Raw genomic sequence first — 21,274 nt, forward strand, 5'->3', positions numbered from 1 at the left:
TGTGTGTTGGTTGGTTAGTTGATTTAAAATTTTATAGTCACGTTTAAAGTAAAATGAAATTCAATAAAGCGATATATCCTAATTAAATAATACTTGGTTTTGCTCACTGGCATTACCAGCCTTGGAGATAGTTGAAGAAATTAGTGAATTTTACTTCAACCCTGCCGTAATTTAAGGATAATAAATTTGTCTTCGTCAGACAGATGAGAAATTAATTAACGTGCACTTTAATGCTAAAAATATTTTATAGGTCGGTTAGTATAGTTTGATTAGATTGCCGTTGATTAGCCATCAAAAATTTAGTTTTGTCAGAAGTTGAAAAATGAAAAATACGCTAAAATGCACTTTAAAGTGAAGAATAGTGGATCGATCATTTAGCATAGTTCACCTTGTAGATTGGATTTCCGGAGTTTAAGCATGCAAAATTTATTTTCGTCGAAGAGTTGAGGAGATGAAATAGTAATTAAAATACAATTTAAAGTGAAAAATATTTTATAGGTCGGTTGGTATGGTTCACCTTATTGATTACGTTGCCTTGGAATTGAAATTTGAATTGGTCGAGCCACGGAGACCCAGAAATTTGGTGGCTCCTAAAACACTCAGGATAAAAAGCCAATTGTACTTAGAGCTCTGGAAAGAGGGTAGATAGTCAAGGGGGATAGGAGAAAAGTATCAGAGAAAGAGATAGGAAAGAATAGAGACAGAGACAGAGGTAGTTAGTCCTGTGAGAATTTTCCAGATTCTTTGGTAAATTTGCAACTATCCTCCAGTTTTAGAAAACGAGTATTTGCCTTGGTTCAAGCGTTAAAAATTCATCTTCGTCAGACAAGTTGAGAAGATTTTAAAAATAATCCAAGTGCACTTTAAAGTGAGAAATATTTTATCGGTCGGTTAGTGCAGTTAAAATTAAAAAAATATATTTGTTAAATAGGTAATTAAAAAATCGAAATAGAAAAAAAGTATATTTTGAAGGGAGCAATAGCGTATCGGTCAGTTAGTATGGTTAACTTTATAGGTTGGACCAACAAATTACGCTTGATACGCTGTAATTTTACAAGTATTATTATCATAATTATTGATAACGGATGTTACCTGTCATGTCCGACCGACTGTCGCAAATCAGCTGGTTGGACTGATAACGGGCCACTTTCTGTAGGCGAAGTACATGGAAAAGGTAGGCTTCTCAGACAGTGATGTGTTAAGAAGCGACCACCTTGGCTCCTTGGCAGCACAAGATCTACTCAGATTTCTTCGGAGGTCGGGTAGATTTAAAGAAAATTAAAATGGAATCCGAGTTCAGTACAATGGGCTTAATTGTGTCTGAGTGCTGTACTTGCTAATTGTCTCTATTTCAGTGTATAAAAGTAAAAATTATTACCTATTTTTCAAGCTCAACGCGTAGTTTTCCTGTCACATCCCCCGAAATGATAGATTAGCATACAACTTTAACTGCTTGATACTAAATTATAAACTATGTATATAAGATTTTGCACATAAAACACATGGTTTTTTTATGTACTCTTTGAGAGAAAGAATGAGAAGAAAATTATGAAAATTTATTTGAGATATTTTTTAAATAAATATGTTTCTTCGTAGTACAAGGTGGCGCAAAATTAATCACCCTATTGGAAGGTTTTTTTTTTTTTTTAGTTTTTGTAAATGGCGTCGTACGTCAGCCATATTTTGCACTTGTGTACAAGCAGACAAACAATGGAACGCATAAAGATCATCATCAAATAATTTTTTTTCATTAAGTAATTAAGTTATTCGAGTCGCCGTAACCGAATGGGTTGGTGCGTGACTACCATTCGGAATTCAGAGAGAACGTAGGTTCGAATCTCGGTGAAAGACCAAAAATGAAGAAAAATATAATAGCGGCCGCAATGGCAAACCTCCTGCCATGAAAAAGCTCCTCATAAAAAATATTTACCGTCCGGGGTCGGCTTGAAACTGAAGGTCCCTCCATTTGTGGAACAACATTAAGACGCACGCCACAAATAGGAGGAGGAGCTCAGCCTAACACCCAAAAAGGGTGTACGCGCCAATTATATATGTAGTATATATATATAAAATTAAGTTATTCAGAAACAAAATTGGATGATTAATTTTGCGCCAGCATATAGTTTATAACTTTGGCGCTTATATCCTTTATTACACGTGCTTACGAGTTACGTTTGGCCGAGTTACTCTTCCAATTTATGGTATGAGTTTTGATGTTTTTCTTCAAATAGCAGGACCTTCAATTTTATGCAATTTCTTTGTATGAGACGCTTTTTTTCATTGTCGAAATGCACTCGTAGATTTGCCATTGTCTGTTGAGGAGCGCGCGTTAATAAGACGAACTTTTTCTAATATTTGATGTTCAATGTCCACAGTAGGCATCGATAGCAAAATCAACTGAAAGGTAATCCGCGCATGACACCCTGATTCATGCCAACTTTGAGTCATCACACAAGTGTTGGAACCTAACCCAACTGGGAAGGCCACTAATGTGATGCCAGGGTTTCTCTACGCACCACCTGGGACGCCTAGGAGATCAGGAAATGCGTCACGGGTGCCTAGAGCTACTTTGCTGCGACAGCCGCTCTAATTACGTACACAGAAGTGTTACAAAACGTTTTATTCCATTAAAACTAGAACGTACCTATTTCGCTGCCCACCAGTGTATGTTGTTTACAGTTTAATTGTGTGTGTAGTAGCACGCTTAACTGGCGGTAACTTCTTCGAGTTAACCACATCGACGAGGCCAATATCTCAACACCAGCGCGTAATGAAAATACCTAAAATACTAAAGCGCATTTATTTCAGCTTAACATGCATGGATTTAGTGCGTCAAGTTGATATAGCCAGTCACTAAAAACTGGCCTCACACCTTTTTTTCGCATTCATGTCTATATAAATATGTGCCCATGTATATGTATGCATGTGTGTGTGTGTATGCGGGTATGTGCCGCTGGCATGTTTGCTAAATATCCGTTGAATTGCTCGGATATCCATTACATTTTTTGGTGGAGCCTGCACCACACCACCTCCGTATTGTATGTATTTATTTGGTTTTGTTGTTTTTGGCACGCGTGGCATTTTGACCACAATTTTTACCTTGTTTTTTTTTTCACTTATATTCTTTTTTTCTGTGTGTCGTCCGTTTCGTTATTTCAGTTTTTGTCTTTGCTCAATAGGCAATGCTTGGCTGATTCCTGACATGTTTTTCCGTTCTGTTTCACTATTCAGGCAAAAGTTATACCTGTTTGCAGTATTTACTCATTTTTCGTGTAGTTATGTTTCGAAACATGAAAAAATGGAGAATTCATTGTGTCAACATCAGTTATGTTGAGGTTGAAGATCAAATTTTTTTTCCAATTTGATAAGAGAATTTTTGGGGTTTCCATAGGAGACTCCTTCATGTCAATTGCACATTTAAAAATTATACAAGAAATAAGTAAGTGAGCACGTACTTGTGCATACATACACATTTAAATACACATATACAGAGGCAAAACTTTGGATTTGATTGCAAAATGCAACAAAAACCTCCTGATGCATAAATTCCAATAATAGCTACTTTTTTGCGTCTTATGCACGAGGTGTGGCTATGAAATCACGCTGCTATGGTAGAAATGCGCTCGCCCGGTTTTGAAAAGTATTTAAAAATGAAATACAAGCAACGTGAAGTACACAGCAACCTCGTTTGGGTATGAAAACGAAAAATTTTTTGAATCAATTTCCCTTATTTAAAACGGCTTTTCCTACGATTCATTAGCTAAAAATGCAAATTGTTAAACCGACGTTAGGCGTTACTTTCCTTGTTTGAGAAGAATTCAAAACCTACCGACCGAGGTATATTTGTTATTGTGGGAGAATAGAAAAAAATCGTAATAATTTTGTTTTTTGGTAAATGGGGATGTACCTCGTTCAACTTTCCATTGGATCAGTTCAATATTCAACGTCCCACAGTATTTTAGCCCAAACGCTTTTTTATATGCTGCAGATGAAGTTCATTAGATTTTTAATATCAAGGTTTGCTATATTAGTAGGCGTAGCAAAGAAGTGCGAGCCAAGATGCCTAAATCTTAGTCCCACGAAAGCAGGACAGCTAAGGAGAAGGTGTTGAAATGATTCCACCTCATCCTCCGTACAGCTGAAGCAAAAAGGACTCGAGGTCATTCCAAGTATACATACCTCCAAGCATACATACCTCGTCGCTAGTGTGCTGTGAGTACACCCACGAAATTCGTGAGCTGAGATTTTGTTAACCTTAAAAGGATTTCGCGATCTTACAAGTTTGTGTACTTGCCCAGCGTTCGCCGAGCTGTCGCAAAGCCCATCTTTCCAGGAGCAGACCGCAGGTGGTTAAGGGAACCTCAATCCTCTCTCTTCGCAGGGAAATCACTTCACAGGCCCCTTGTATAGCCAGCTCATCCGCCTCACAGTTTCCCGCAATTTTGCTGTGACCAGGAACCCAGATGAGCCTTATGTCAAAGAATTCGGATGCAATCGAAAGTGAAGCCAGGCATTCACTGATCAGTTTCGCATGCACTATCATTGAGCCGAGTGCCTCAATTGCCGCTTGGCTATTTGAGTAAATATTTACTTTCTTGACAGTTCATACGTAGGGCTATCCGTGGACAAGTTCACCACCTGTTTCTAAGTGTAGCCTACCATCCACTCCTCTCTTGATGGAATATGAGTGGAGAGTGTTCCGCTTGGACTAAGCGAGGGTATAAATTGATCCGTCGATAGGGGGATGAACCCAAAAGTACTAAGAATACTTAAATGTTCATAAGTGAGGTCGAGCCTACATCTACGAACCTCTCAGTCTGATTGCGTTACGTGCAGCGGCAGTCTACAGGTATCACATTTAACATTGCGTTAAGCGCTAGAGTAGGAGTAGTTCGAACTTCCAGCTTCTTTACCGATGTCACCCTCTCCAGTGACTTCCACCAAACTATGGCTTCACATAACTAAATTTGCTTTATAATGGTATTATAGAGCCAAAATACAACTTTAGGCGAGAGGCCCCATCTTTTGCCAATAGCGCCTTTACATCCACACAAAGCGATTGTCGCCTTCCTTACTCTTATACACCTCTTTTGAAATAAGCAACGAATAAACAAAGCAATAAAATATTTTTCTCCCTATCGTTTCCAGGTAGTAATGTGAATTTTCGGGATTTTTCTGATTCAGAGATTTTCTGATCTCGAGATCTCCTCAAACGTAGTATAACCTTTTTTTATAAAGCCAGAAGACGAGAAGCTCCGTTCGGTTTTAACACTTGATGAAATAAATGTTGATAGAAATTCCAATGCTTGCTGCAGCTTATAGCCTCTATCACCACCATTGGAATTAAAAATAACAATTTCCTTAATCAAAACTACTGACAAACCATGCGACTTTATATTAAAAGAAATTTGCGAAGTATTAGTTAAAGACCTATTCTACTGCGTGTGTCGGTAATTTTTAGCTGTTATTTTTTTCGCACTTTAAATACTAAATTCTCCGCCAAACACAAACTCAGCGGTTAAATAAAAATGGTTTCCAAAGCCTTAAACCTGTTATAGACACATTTTCTAAATAAAGCTTTCCTTTCCTCAAAAAAGGGGATTTTTGTGATGAAAATTTTAGTGATTGTTTCTGATCTCAAAAACTTATACATAACTCTTTTCGGACGAGTGTCGGCATATAGTCGCCCAAGCCGTTTTACCGTTCCAGACGCGTGTCGGCATATAACCCTCCAAATTAGTTCGTAGCTGCAAGGCTCGTGACGTCTGTCGTTCTGAGCGATAAGATACGCATAGGTATAGTAAAAGAGTCACGTTTTTCCTCAAAGACATTAGGGGCCATTAGCGATGAAGTCTTATCTTCCTTATAATGTAAACTTACGATGTGTGACGACGGTAGAGTCAGATCGAATTTCAGTTCTTCGTTTCAGTCCTCAGTGTCACTGCCAGAGGAATCAGCAAGCTTTTTTTATATTTTATCCTACGCACGAAGGCTAAGCGACCTAGAGATGATACCACAGATAGTGACAGTTCTAACGAATATTACTTTGAATCTGATAAGACGGAAGATGAGGGCATTGCTTCGTCAAATGGAAGTGAAATTCGTGCAATAAGGAATTCACTGAGGCATTTCAACATTACAGTTTGTTTATAATTATTTTTTGATTTTATGATATTTTATTTTTCTTGTGTTAAATAAAGCCTTAGTTTTTATAACGTTCAGCGTATTTATTTTCTCTACTGTGTACTCCAATACCTCTCGTCCTCAGCAACGCTCGCCCGACAAACGGCTCCGTCCCCAAAGGGTTAATAATCCTGGGATTTGAATCGACTAATTCCGAGATTTTTGGATTAAAAAAAAAAAAGAAACCCCCAAAATGTGATCCCGGAATACCGTTATTAACATCTCCAGTTCCTAGTCGTTTATTCTCCGAGAAATACAAACTAAACTGTTTTATAGAAAAGTTGCCGCAAATGCTTAAAGTCAACCAATGTTGCAACTAAAGCTTTTCTTTTCTCAAAAAAGAGACTTTTTGTGATGAAAATTTGAATGATTGCTTCTGATGTAAACAAAATTATACTTAACAATCTCGGAACTCGAATTGACTAGTACCGAGATTTTTAGGTTTAAAACAAAAAAGAACAAAAAAACGGGATACCGAAATACATTACATCTTTAGTTCCTTGTCACTTCTTGTATTTTTTTTAATGTTTTTGAATTAACACTCCTCTTTTTTGTTATTTAGGCACATTTCTTGCGAAAGTAAGTCTTAATATTCCTTCTTGACTATAAAGAATTTTAAACCATGAAAAAAAAAATCGACTTTAATGAACCATTTTGATCCTTGTATCAAGATTTTAACTCACCACTTTTAACCCTTAACGGCCGAAAGGCCCCTATACGGGGGCATAGAACTTATACGATAGAAAACGAAAGGCCACAATACGGGGACGTGAAAAGAATTCAGTTTTCATTTCATTTATTTATCATCGCTGTAGTTATCTTGAACAAATATTCCAACTTTGTACATCCCTGGTTTGTTGATCATATAAAATTATACAACAAGCAAATATATTGAATTCATATCTAAATAAATCAGTTAAATGTTAAGTTTAAGTTTTCATCCAAATAAACGTTTTAGAATTTCACTTAATTTTCCGTCGTCTTATGACCGAGTATTACAAAAAAAGCTCTCGCCCGTTAAGGATTAATATACCCGCTTTTTACCGTTAAGTAAACGATACTATACTCCCTCATGATTGACGATGATACATCTCTAACTTTTTATTCTACTGATGAATTATTTATAGCTAAATTTTTTGAACTCGACGTAACAAAAATATGATTTTAATAAAATTTCTAAAGTTTGTGTTTCGTTAATAGAAAGAGTTTAGTTTCATTAAATCTTCCTGCGCCAATAGTTTTATGTGACACTGCATAAATCTACTCTGTATACACACATATGCATACACACATGCATAAGTGTTTCGCATGTTGGTATGCTTGCATGACACACTTCAAACAATCTCCTAATTTTCCAATGCCTTAAAAATCACATAGCGAAATGGATATTGAGGGCACTTCGTGTGAATGTACACATGTCTTATTTTTTCGATTTATTAAAAAAAAGAGGCAAAATCGCATTTGAACTTATGCTACGAGCGCTAACAGCAAAACAGTAGCTTGAAAGTTAAAACTACTTAAAATTATCACATTTTTTATCAGTTGTCAAATCAATTGACTACCGAATTCTCAAGGCGATGAAAAAATGCTTTGCCGAATTTGATCAGCGAAAATAAAGAATAAATGCAAAAAACCACAAATACCCGAAAAATTATAATTACATTGCTTGCATGCACTACGAGTGTGTCTTAAAGCTTAAGTGCCTCAATGTATGCTTGTTTGCGTGTGCGCCTCTGTATGTACGAGTTACGTTTGGGTACGAGTGGGTATGTGTTGGTGTGCGCTTTGCTTCCGTCGTCGTCGTTGTGTCACCGAGTGCAGCACATAGTTATTGTAGTACTGCGACTGGGTACCTTGGCGCATTCTGTTGCCGTTTCGCCATTTGCCGCTAACTTTTTACTTAACTTTTTTTATTTTGTTTTTGATTTTAACTCTACCCTTTTGCATTTGTGCTCTGGCGCTTTTTGCACATTCGATTTTATTTTATTTTTCGTTTTAGTTTTAGTTCTTACCAATGCGCATATGAGTGTACGAGTGTACGAGTATGTGCATATGCGAACGATCTCCACACTTCATGCGTCTGTGTAGGAGATAGCGCGTGCTGCAACGTCGCCAAGCGCAAATCTCAAATCGCAAGCCAACAACAATGAAACATACACCAGTAGCAGTTCACAGTCAGCAGTCAACAATCAACAACGGCAATAATCATCAACGATCGTCCGCCAAATACATTCAACCGCATAACCGATCGAACGGGCGGGCGATCGCGATCGATCGTTGTTAGTCGTATGCTGCAGTTTGCTTTCAGTTGCTTGTTGATCTCTGTGTTTTTTTTTTTTTGTTTTCTTCTGTAGCTTACATACTATGTGTGTGTGTGTGTATAGGTATGTTTGCTTGTGTGTTAGTAGAGTTCACATTGCCGGTTGTTGGCTGTTGGTTATTGTTTGCTGTTACTGTTGTTGCTGCTGCTATTGCCGTTGCCTCTGGTTGTTGCTGTTGTTGTCGTTGTCGTTGTCGTCGTCTTCGTCGTCATAATATCCATATCAGACCATATGGATCTTCTAATCAAATTTGGGCTTGTATGTGTCAAATTCAACGGTATACTTTTGATGAAATGTTGTAATTTTCACCTAAATTCAACAGAAAGTGCAAACGCAAATGATTTCCATAGCTTTTGAGCGAAGTTATAGCTTCCTCACTTCACATGTGTCATCCTTATTTGGAAGCTTGCAATTTTTTCCAAATACCCACAACTACTGGAAAAGTGATCAATTTGTTTGTAATGGCCATACAGACTGGCACTACTCGTTCTAGTAAAACGTCAGTCACTAGATGGTGGTAGTGCTTGCTACTTGCTACTTGCTACTGCATACATACATATATACTTGTACATACATACTTAAGCGTTCAAGCATGCTACTCGTTCGCTAAGCATAATATTTTCATGCAACACTTCTTGTGTACCGAAAAACAAAAAAAAAAGTGCGCTACTCCTCAGTAGAGTTTCCGAAATAAATAAAGATAAATAAATGTAATAAAATTAAATGAAAAAGCGCTTATGCACATATGCCTACACATACTCAGGCACATATATACAACGCACGCGTATGTACGTATGATCGATGTTGTGAAGAGTGTATTTTATGCTCGTTTAATCGTTTTGTGCGCCTACTGACTGCCTCAATGCCTCAATGCCTCACTGACTAACTGACGAAACGTGGTTGTGGCCACATTCGCTTCTACATCGCTAACACATCGATTACCAAATACACGTAAATATGTATGCGATATACACAAACGCTCTGCCATACATACCTTGCATGTATGCGATTTAACATTGGCATTTGGTCAGTCGGTTTTCTTTTTTTATGGAGACACATCTGCACGTAAAATTCTATTTTTATTGATTATAAAATGTATATCAAGAATGCAATTATGTTGCAATTAAGAGCAAATCGTGCAAGACGACCTTTGTGTCGAAAATTGAATGGTGAGAGTTCACTTGAAGAGGGTTTCGTGACATTTCGACATACATAGTTCGAGCAACCTACACAGTATGCAGCAACTCGATTGTTTTTACGCATCTTGTGGGAAGTTGAAAATAATTATCAATTTTCCACAAAGCTTTGTGTCAATGTGAAAGAAACTATAATAATTGGTACTTATAGTATACAGGGTCGCTCAAGTTCGAGTTTCGTTTTTAGTAGTGTTTTGTTTAGCTCAGCTGTTACACATCAATGGCGGAGTTTTTGTCAGCTGTCAAGTAGAAAATCTACAATTTACAGCAAGGGGTTTGATTTCGTTCGAAAACTGTTCGTGGAAAATAATTAAAATTTGCAATAAAAATTATACAATTGTGAATCTGTAAAAAGTTCATTTCACACAAATTTTGTATATTTTCGGTATTTTAATCGTTCAACAAAGTCTGGTATAAAAATCTTAATTGAAAAATTTTAGTCGATTGGTTGTGTTAAAAAAAATCCTGAAATCAGCTAAAACACAGTTGTTGGAAAACTTACAGCAAATATTTAGAAATCCTACTTCAAGCCCTAACCAAATTTGGTCAGATATTAGAATGCCGACAGGCAACTCACGTCGTTTTAGCATACCATTTATTTATGTTGAACAAGCGCCGATCTGCGCTCCACCTGATACTCGTATCGCTAAAGAATTTGGTCGACCTACTCCCACGATTCCAACTTCCCTTCCGCCTTCAATTCCCAAAAAAAAGCTAACCATACCTTAAAGCTATTCCAACCCATACCCTTCAATCGAAGCTTCTCTTATTGAATCCCAAATTTCACTACACGAATTCTATTATGCGATCTCAAAAATGACTGAAAAAACACCGGCATAGATAAAATATCCTAAAAATACTAAGAAACCGGCCCGGTATCCTCAAAATCCGACTCGTGTGTCTTTACAATGAAATATTCAAAGGTGGAATCAAACACCAAGAATGATTAAATAAATAAATAAATAATTGGCGCGTACACTTCTGTTAGGTGTTTGGCCGAGCTCCTCCTCCTATTTGTGGTGTGCGTCTTGATGTTGTTCCACAAATGGAGGGACCTACAGTTTCAAGCCGACTCCGAACGGCAGATATTTTTATGAGGAGCTTTTTCATGGCAGAAATACACTCGGAGGTTTGCCATTGCCTGCCGAGGGGCGACCGCTATTAGAAAAATGTTTTTATTAATTTTGCCTTCACCGAGATTCGAACTAACGACCTCTCGGTGAATTCCGAATGGTAATCACGCACCAACCCATTCGGCTACGGCGGCCGCCAATGATTAGATTAGGCCAAGAATGATTAGATTAGATTATATTAGATTTGTGGGGGTTGGACAAGTCCAAGCACTTAGTCAGGAGACCATTGTACTACACCCGAATAGATTTCAGTAGAAAGAATAGAGATAGGAAAGATAACAAGTGGGTGGTAAGGTCACTCTTCCACAAATCTCTTGGTCTCATTGATGAATCTTAAGGGATCCGGAAGAGGAAGAGTATGAACTTTATCCATACTCAGTTTATCGCAACCCAATATCCTAAGTCTGATTCTGGAAAACGCCGGACATCTACAGAGAAAATGCTCTGCAGTGTCGTCATCCTCAAGACAGGATAGGCATATCGGGCTGTCTACGACCCTCATTGCAGACATATGCCGACCACAGGCGTTTTGCCTTGTGATTACACCCGCTAGTACTCTCAGGCCCTTTCTGCTGAGTTTTAGGAGAAAGGTCGCTATTTTCCTATCTTGTTCTTTCACAAAGCACTTAACTTCTCTGGACGAGTTCAATCCAGACCAACGTCCTCTATGGGTAGACCTCATGAAGTCGTCAATCCATAGTTGAATCGATACGGAATTGACACCTAGAAAGGGTTCGGGACCTAGTTGCATACTTGCAGAGCCTTCATTAGCCAATTTATCAGCTAACTCGTTCCCCGTAATGCCACAATGTCCAGGCACCCAAATAAGACTAACTTTGTTGTGTTTTGCAACACTGTTCAGTTTTGTCTTACATTCACCGACTAACTTCGAACAGCAACGTGGGTTACCAAGGGCCTTTTCAGTGCAGCTTGACTGTCACTACAAATTCCAATACTGTTACCCCGTCACTTTTTCTCAATTAGCCAGTATGCAACATTCAAGATGGCATAGACTTCCGTTAGGAATACCGTGTCCATCTCTCCTGTGGCATAGAAGTACTTAGTGTCTTCGCCTAAGTAACATCCATATCCGCTACAATCACTGGTTTTGGATCCGTCGGTGTAGAAAGTGTGCTGATATCCCGTTAATAGGTTTTCTGGATTTAACCATTGATCACTATCTGGGATTAAAACATCATACTTCCTACTGAAGCTAACGAAGGCACCCGATTGTCCACTGGCTCGAGGACAGTGTGCACCGCCTCCGACAACTGGTGGTATATCTGACAGTGGCCAGTGCTTTCTGCATTTCCCCAGACTCCGTTTAATTTGATTCTGTACGCCGCCTTCATCGCTTCCTTTCAAATTTGAAGATCTAAAGGTTGCAAGTTCAGAATGGCATTAAGAGCATCACCATATGGTGATGGCACCTGTGATACCCACACACACATTTTCCCAGAAATGGAAAACTGCTTTAATTGTTCCTATCCCTAACCCAAAAAGCCTTCTATACTCATTATGAACTTTAGATTTATTTCCGATAAAGCGTCGTCTACACGGAATCCATTGTTAGTTATCTGGCCCAATACTCAATTAATATATCGGGTATTTTTTTAAGAGCTTGAGAACTTAAAACGAAAAACAGAATTAATTTTTTTTATTATAATCTGGTATATAATTTCATGGTATTTATATTTTAAATATGATATGATAAATATGCAGATGCCCACCGCGGCTAGGAGTTAAATTTTTGACTACTTTTTCCAATAAATCTGGCCGTATGGTGCCAATTGGGGATCGAATATTGCAATGAATTGATTGTTCAGCGCGCTGTATGGCAAGCTGCGCCGTCTTGTTGGAACCAAATGTCGTCGATGTTTAGTTGATTAATTTTTGGAAACAAAAATGCCGTCAGCATGGCTCGATAGCGCTCGACATTCGCCAAAACGCAGTTCCTTCCTCATTTAGAAAGAAATGATGCCTCCAGTGCTATATGAATTTCTCGACCAGAATTATTTATTTTTTACAAAGTAAATTTCTCAATTTGGAAGCGTTTTCCTGGCTTTAAACGACTCATGATGACTTGCCAAGCCTTCTTCTTCTTCTTGATTGGCGTGATAATCGCTTACGCAGTTTTGGCCGAGCTTAACAAGGCGCGCCAGACGAACCCCGAAATTATAACTATCAACAGTCACGTGGGTGCCGACCCGCGAGTACGTCGACTGTTACTTCGTTTTAGCTTCGTTCACCTCCAGACCCATTCGTTTTGCTTCTTTAACCAGTTTGGAAAAGGAGGAACTAAAAACGCGGTTGTTAAAACCGATGCCAAGCCTTAGTGAATTGAAATGTGAATCCAGTTTGCCATTCTCAGCTGTGAAACCATAGTTACCGATTTCGATAGTTCTCTTGCAGCTCAAAAAAAACATCCGATAGTTCCGCAACTACTGAATTAGCTAATTTAAAGAGTTTATTCTAGGCTCGTTTAATCGTCTTGTCCTCCTTTAGGGACACTGCCTCGCTGACTAACTGGCGAAATGTACAGCTGCCTTTTGGTTATTCAACTACCTAAAAACACACTTTGGCGACTCTACTTCGCGAAGGGTCTTTTGAAAACTGAATTTTACAACTGTTTTGAGAATTCGAGCAAATTTTGGCATGGGTAAAAGTGAGGAATAGATTTGAATAGGTAAAGATTTAAAAAGTACTCGTATAAGCTGAGCCGCTTTTCATTTTGATCACACTATGTATGTATGTATCCACATCTGCTAACTGATGTCTAATTTTGAGCAAAAATATTGGCAAATGCATGTTTAAATTTATAAATTTTATTAATTCCATAAGCATTTCTACAAGATGGCGCAAAATTAATCATCCCATTTTGTTTTTGAATAATTTTTAATTAAAAAAAATGTAACTTCTTTATTAAAAAATGATTTTGGGTGAAGGAAATCTATATTTTGACCTTTACGCGCTGCTTTGCCTGTCTGTTCGTATACTCCAGCTATCTAGATTAGGTTATGGTGGTAGTCGGTCTTTACGACCAACTCATATAGACCTTATAGGTCCGTTGATATATTTTTTTTCGTGGAACCATTTTGTGGCTCTTATGAAACGCAGGATTGGTCACATCCCAACGCCAGACCATTCCGTAAGATAATTAAAAAAATATTTCTAGCCCATTGTAAAATTTGATTGACATACGACGCCATTTGCAAAAATTATTAATCATCCGATAGGGTCACCTTGTACATATTCCATTAACATATTAAGTAAATATTTAAATTTGTTTATTATTCAAAAGACTGCTTCCATTAGGTAAAGGCTAAATATTCAATAGTGTGTTTGTGTATGTGCGTAGTGCATTTGAAATGCATTTATAATTAGAACAACGCCCTCTACTGCGCCATAGTTTAATATATAATAATATTTATATAATTTTTCTCAATAAATACTGCAAGTGACAGCGTTTCAATCCTAACCTCTGCCTTATTGCCATCGAAAAAAAACTACTTCAAAAAAGGAATATTTACTATTTTACGAGTACTAGCAACAAACCTTTGCGCAAAGTGCGTACTTTTTATTTAACATCATAAGAAACGATAAAGAAAGAATACAATTTATTTAACCGTCTTTTATTTGAATTTATGAGTCGGCCATCGAAAACAAACGAAAGAAACTTCTAACCTCAGTTGTTTGAGCGCACATATGTACATATACAGTTATGAAATATAGCGGGTGAACACTTTATTTGTTTTTACATATTTCCTATATCCTTTCGCTGTAAATATGCATGTCGATATTACCGCGAACAGGCCGCCATACAAACATACATCCAGGCACTGTTAGAAAAGTGTATTTATTGACGCTGCATTTAAATTAATGTCGTTGACATCTGACCCGTAAAAATATGAAATAATGTAATATAAGATAATTTAGATTTGATTGTAATGCTTTGTGGCCAGTGTATTGTACGATAATGTACATACACACGTACATACCTATGTGCATATGTATGCTATATTGCAGTGAGTGGGACAACAAACTCTGGACTCTAGACTTTGGCAAGAAGGAGCACCAAAAAAAATCTGCATACGGGTTAAACAATGCATACTAAATATATGCATTTAACATTTACATACTTCTACCTAAACGCAAACATACACACATATGATTATATGTATGTATGCATATTACATGTATGTATACATTTCTTTGTTTGCCTAGCTAGCAGTCGGCGGCGCAATCAAAACAAGAAATCACTTTCCAACCGATCATCATTGCATCTGCTGGGGGTCAGGCAAACTTCTCTTTGTCTGTCGTAATGCCTTTCTCGTGCATTGCGTAGCGTTTTTCGGTAGTTCTATGAATTATATGAGGCAGCAAATGTTTTGATAAATCACTTTTACTCGGCAATAAGGCAATAAGGCGATAAGTGGTGTTAGCGTTGGTTATAAATAGCGGTGCTATGGGGCTTTTGAAAAATAATTCAATTGCGAGAATTTCATCTTTTTCCAATTATATGCAAATGTCTGTTTAAGTTTTGCAAAAGAACAGGTTTGAATTTTGGTTCTAAGACGTGCTATTTCGCGCTTTTCTTAAGGGTGTGTGGGATTTTTTAACGAGTCATGTCAGTATTTATTTGAGTTCTATAGCTGCTGAGTAGGGCTAGCTGCTGCAGGGTTCTATCTAAAAGTGCTGAATATGAAAAGCGTGCTGATTTTGTAACCATTTTGTTTCTTATTATAAGTATGCATAGGGTTGTCCAATAAGACCAAGTCGAAATTGATTGATTGATTTATTTTCAAAAAATCGAGTTTTCGTTTCTTACATTTTTCTAAAATATCACATTTCCTGGGTGCTGTGTCAAAATATCAAGAAAATCGAAGAAAAACTGACCGAAATATATGACTTTAAGCGAAGGAGTATAACTAGGAAAAATTTAAAGACGAGAAACTAAACAAATGTGATTGATTTGCTTTCAAAAAATCGAGTTTTCGTTCTTTACATTTTCTTAAAGTATAATATTTTCTCAATGTTGTGTGAAAATTTCAAGAAAATTGGAGAAAAACTGACGAAAATATATGAGTTTAAGCGAAGGAGTCTAACTAGAGAAAATTTTAACTAAAGAAACTTTAAACAAATGAGATTTACTTTCGAAAAATCAATTTTTACTTTCATAAAGTATAATATTTTCTAATTTTTTTGTGAAAATTTCAAGAAAATCAGAGAAAAACTGACGGAGTTGGACACACCAAGTGAAGCCAAGTCCTTCTCCACCTGATCTTTCCAACGCAGAGGAGGCATTCCTCCTAGTACCGCATCGAATACTTTTAGAGCGGGAGCGTTTGTATCCATTCGGACGACATGACCCAGCCAGCGTAGCCGGCTACATTTTTTTAAAGTATAATATTTTCTAAATGCTGTATCAAAATTTCAAGAAAATCAGACGAAAACTTGTAGAGATATATGACTTGAACCGAATGAGTGTAAAAATAAAAAAAAAATAAGAAATTGGCGCGTACACTTCTGTTAGGTGTTTGGCCGAGCTCCTCCTCCTATTTGTGGTGTGCGTCTTGATGTTGTTCCACAAATGGAGGGACCTACAGTTTCAAGCCGACTCCGAACGGCAGATATTTTTATGAGGAGCTTTTTCATGGCAGAAATACCCTCGGAGGTTTGCCATTGCCTGCCGAGGGGCGACCGCTATTAGAAAAATGTTTTTATTAATTTTGCTTTCACCGAGATTCGAACCAACGACCTCTCTGTGAATTCCGAATGGGAATCACGCACCAACCCATTCGGCTACGGCAGCCGACGAACTTCAGAAAATTAAAAAAAAATGAGATTGAAAATGACTTTTTCTAACATTTTAGTCTCATAAATTGCGTTTGACATCACATTAATTTGATAATTTTTTAGTCAGGTATACAGATGCAGATCAGTACAGATCGTTGCAGATTTTCGACGTGATGATCTTACTTGTACGTTTAAGCTTTGAGCCACCAAAGTTTAATAAGAGTAGATTTACTCAGTCTCAATGTTTACTGATCTATTGGACCCAGATTCTCTCAATCTATCTCCTTTTTACATGCGTGCTCTTCATTTTAGGTTCATATCTTACTTTTAATATCAGCTGAATAGCCGACTTCAAAAAAAGTTTATTAACACATGGGCTGAAAAGTACCGAACCTAACACATAGATGGCACAAGTTTTATTGCATTTAGCTCTTTTTCAGTTAGTACTACCCTTAAAAAGACAGCTGTTGAAATTTCATGATATTCTATTCAATAGTTCGTGAGTTATTGTGCTAAGAGTGACGCTACTTTTGCTCGTGGAGTTTAAGAAAATCTTTACCTTCTCATGAAGTGCTTTTTCGCTTATAAATTTTAAATCTCTGCTTAGTAGAAATGTTTTTCTCACTTGCTCTGTTGTAGCTGATCTTCTGAATGGCTGATCATCTGACTGGCTGATCCTTACCCTCTTGTAAAGTTTAGCCTTCATTGTCCCTGTGCATAATCTTGTCATGTGCATTTTGCTTAAAATTTGCTATCGAGTTGAAAACCATGTCGAAATTGAGTGAAGTTCCACATCTGGGCTCGTCTTCGTCATGTGGAGCACCTCGTTGCTCTTTGCTATTTACACTGATGGGCATTAAAGTAGGTATGCAACATTTTGGCTATTTTACTTTTGTTTATTTAGAGTATATTTGTTTTTTATAAAAAATTAGCTCATTACACAATAAAACTTAAATAAATCGTTTTTGTTTTTTAACTTTGTGCAAAAATTATGGAAGTTATGAAAATTCTGTAAATTTTCACCAAAATTTCAATCTTCTTGGTCAGATTTTTTAGATATGCAGTTTTATAGCTCGGCCGCCGTAGCCGAATGGGTTGGTGCGTGATTACCATTCGGAATTCACAGAGAGGTCGTTGGTTCGAATCTCGGTGAAAGCAAAATTAATAAAAAATATTTTTCTAATAGCGGTCGCCCCTCGGCGGGCAATGGCAAACCTCCGAGTGTATTTCTGCCATGAAAAAGTTCCTCATAAAAAATATTTGCCGTTCGGAGTCGGCTTGAAACTGTAGGTCCCTCCATTTGTGGAACAACATCAAGACGCACACCACAAATAGGAGGAGGAGCTCGGCCAAACACCTAACAGAAGTGTACGCGCCAATTATTTATTTATTTATTAGTTTTATAGCCCATTAACTTTAGCACAATAAAGTGCAAGTTGCAAGTGCCTACAAAATATTGTTGATTTTTCGTTCCCACGACCGGAACGACCCAGATTTATATCCGGCGAAGGACTGTTATTTCAGCGACATTCTCCGTATGTGTATGGGGAATGTTTATGTTGCTGCAACAACAACATCAGCAACCGTTGACTTTCAACTATTTTACTTTTGCTGACGGTCCTTGCCATTTTCTTCCATATAAAAAAGGTGTTGAACGTATTTGGTATGGAATAAAATCAGCGGGACATTCAATTTACTGTGTACGCCTTGATATTGCGCTGTGAGTAGAAGAACCTGCAGTTGTACGCTGTCTTTGAGACACTTTTTTCATGACAGAAATGAACGTTTTGAAATCTGTTCGCAGAAGCTGTTGGTTTGCGTTCTGCAAATGCGCAAAATGTATCTGAACGTTCTCGAGGAAGCAGGAAAAAGAAAAAAGGGAGTAAGGAATGTCTCAACTTACTAAAATCACATGTAATGATAAGGGGCTATAAAAGAGGCTATCTGACTCTATAAGTTCAAAGTGAGCGTGAACCAATCGCATTTTATCAAGTGAACCTTGTAGTTGCATATGGATGTAATTAGCTCTTTTCTACTTAGCACCACCACTACGCCGAATTTTTGATTGGTGCAAGATTCAAGTTCCTGCAATCTAGCCAGCGAAGGGGAGCTGATCTCATCTCACTTTATAAAATTCATCAGAAGAAGCTTAGTTGAGATTAGTTTTAGAGCAGGGAGCAAGAAACCTAGTTACTGTAGTAGATCTTTACTGATCCACGCATCATTTACAGTCCGTGTCAGAAAAAAGGAACCGCGATTGTTCATGAAGTATAAAAGATATACATTTAAAATTTTTTACATGAAAGTATGTACAAATCTACGAGTCGTAATTACTCAATAAGCCGTGTAGTCTTCGTCGTTGTCGGGTATAGCCTGTCATCTTCTTCATGCTTTGTACCAGCTTTTCTGCGTAGCTCGTCGACAAACAGGACTAGATTTTGCGAACTTGACGCACGAGTTGCTTTAAATCATGGACTGGCCTTCCGACAAGATGCGTTTTCATAGTTCTCCACACATTTCCAATGGGGTTGGCGTCTGGGGACTAGGAAGGCCAGTCCAATACTGTGACGCCATTTTCCACCAAATGGATCTTGAAGTTACAAGAAAAAAACCGGTTCTTTTTTTCTGATACAGAATGTAGATCGTGGGCGTCCAGATATTTAGATCTTAGGGACCTATATCTGGGTTCGGTTGAAGCTTCTTAATGGTTTTTGTGTGTACTTCGTGGCACAACTTGCACTAAAGAAAATGCTTTTACGTGCACTTAAGTTGTTTCATACATTCTGATATGTTCCGTTATTTTGAGAAGTCAGACAAAATATACAAGTGGTGTCACCCAATGAAGCTCCATGTCAGTTCAAAAGGGTACTGAGCATCCTTAGACTATTTTTGATTCTTTTGAAAGTGGGTAGTAAATGTTGTAATAATTATAAGGTTTAGCTTTGCTGTGTTAGGCTTGAATCACTAAATAAATAAAAAAGTAAAAAATAAAATTAAGAGTAAAATAAATTAGCTGGTGTTTCGAAGAAGAGTTTCGTGTAGTTACTTATTATGATAAGATTGGGTTGGGAAAAGGTTGGATGCCTAAACATTTTCGCAGCGGTAGTAGAAGCAAATAATAAAAAAATTATCTTATTCTGACACTTGAAAACGGGTCCCACAAATAATAAATAAATTCGTCCAAAGAGTTGTGACAACACATAAACTGCTCGTTTAATTTCATTCCATAATACCAGCTTTGGCATGAAAAACTACATAGAATTTCATAATTTACTGCAGCATCTTACGCTCAACAATTAAATTATATTTATATAATTGAGACCTACACACTTTGTTCAGTGTTTGGCTGAGATCCGCCTCCAGTTTGTAGTGCGTCTTGCTGTTGCGCCACGGAGGGACCTATAGTTTTATGCCGCCTACGAACGGCAGATGAGAAGTTTTTATGTGAAGTTTTTTCATGGCATTTATGGCATACACTCGGAGGTTTGCCATTGTCTGCCGAGCCTCAGCCGCTATTAAAAAAAAAACGTATCATTAGTTTCATTTTAGGTGTTTCGTGTGCACAGCGAGCTTGGAACCCGGGCACTATCTAGGGGTGGTCACGCACCAACTCATTCGTACGCATGGAAATTTAGGTTCATCGAATAGAAAAAAGCAATCAGCCTTTGGTGTAAGGACGTCTATCAAAATTAGAAAAGCTAGAGCTATCATTCCAAAAAGAATTTAAAAAAAAAAACTTGGAAATACGCAAGTTTCTTTATTTTGGTGTTAACTGATCGAGATGGATCGTTGACATTCACATGGCTTCACTAATCATCCCTCGAAGTTAGGAATTCTGCTAAATCTAATCAAGCCAAAAAATAATCGGAGCAAAAACAGGGCAATTGCACGCGGAAGCATATTTCTCAAAGTTTCTTTATAGATCGAGGTTGATCGGACATGATCACTGGGTTTCACTAATCGATTCACTTTACTGGGGATAATCACTGAGCTTCACTAATCCAACTACGATTTACTTCATAAGTTAAAGCAAGCAGTTCTTAGGCGTAAGGCAGCCTTAAAGACAATGAAATTACAATTTAGAAAATTTCGCTATTTTATTCAAATTAAAACTGGATAGACAGATTTGAGGCTTTCACTTCGACCTCATGGTCTTTTGTGCCCTCTACACCTCACGGTAACTCATTTATACTCAGTTCCCTTATTGAACTTAAGATAGAGCTGGGTTGGACAGCAACTGGCTGAGATGCTTCAAAATTAAATTAATATACTTTTAAATTATATACATCCACACTTCCTTATTGTCAAACAATTTGTAGCAAGGTATTTTAACACGTTTTAAAAATTCGAAATTTTTTTAGCACAAAAACCCTGAACCTTATAACCGCCAAAGCACAGCTTTCCAAAAAATTTTAAAATTAAAAATGTTTAAATGAAACAAAAAAAAGCCTTGAAAAGTATCTGACTTTATAACCGCCAAAGCACACTTCTTCGAAGAAAAAAACTTTAAAATTAAAAGTTTTTAAATTGAAAAAAAAAAAAAACAAAATATCTTCAAAATTATTTAATTTTATAACACTTTTCACTTTGACACTTTCTCAAAGAAAAAACTTTAAAATTAAAAAAAAGACCATGAAAAATATCT

The 21,274-nt window shown here is 37.3% G+C and overlaps 1 protein-coding gene and 1 long non-coding RNA gene across 2 annotated transcripts in view; one reads left to right on the forward strand and one right to left on the reverse strand.

Moving 5' to 3' along the window:
• LOC128865759 (serum response factor homolog) overlaps positions 1-21,274 on the forward strand; it is a 69,438-nt gene that overhangs the window by 36,320 nt on the left and 11,844 nt on the right. The window lies entirely within an intron of this gene.
• Positions 1-21,274, reverse strand: part of LOC128865760 (uncharacterized) — a 30,098-nt gene that overhangs the window by 8,432 nt on the left and 392 nt on the right. The gene's annotated exons all lie outside the window — the stretch shown is intronic.

The sequence above is a fragment of the Anastrepha ludens genome, chromosome 6 (assembly GCF_028408465.1).
Source record: "Anastrepha ludens isolate Willacy chromosome 6, idAnaLude1.1, whole genome shotgun sequence".
Taxonomy (NCBI): Eukaryota; Metazoa; Arthropoda; class Insecta; order Diptera; family Tephritidae; genus Anastrepha; species Anastrepha ludens.